Genomic DNA, 555 nt, shown 5'->3' with positions numbered 1-555 from the left:
ACACATATCTAGTAAAAGTCTATGGCTTTTGGAGTCGAACGGTGACAAAAGTATTTACTTGTTTGTGTCTTTTAGCGTTTCAAACGGTCCCATGGGACATTAGCAAGTTCTATTCTCGTCTTTTTTTTCACATGTCATATGATTTCTACGAAACACGTGAAAGCGGTGCTCCCATCCCGCTTTGACCAACCATGTTAAATCCTGAATCCAATTTAATTGGGAATATTGAAGGCATTTGAATTGGCAATTTCACAGCTATTTAATTAGGCTAGACACTAAGTCGAAGTGAGTGGCCACTAGACCATAGATATAATCTCCAAGCAGATCCTACAATGGCATAAGATAGTACCAAATTGAACAAGGAGTGTAGACAGTCAATAGGTGTCCATTTGCCATGTAGCGCCGGTAGCGAAACTCACTCCTAACCCACCTTCATTCCTTTGCCAGCTTTGGATACTATCTTATGCCCCGGCAGTATGTGCCGAATTCCCGCCCATATGCAGGGTACAGTCGAATGATAACGTAGCCGACGGTTTAAATTTGAAATTATGAGGC

The sequence above is a fragment of the Branchiostoma floridae genome, chromosome 3, assembly GCF_000003815.2.
Source record: "Branchiostoma floridae strain S238N-H82 chromosome 3, Bfl_VNyyK, whole genome shotgun sequence".
Taxonomy (NCBI): domain Eukaryota; kingdom Metazoa; phylum Chordata; class Leptocardii; order Amphioxiformes; family Branchiostomatidae; genus Branchiostoma; species Branchiostoma floridae.
The sequence above is the reverse complement of the archived record's forward strand: the minus strand, read 5'-3'. Positions refer to the sequence as shown.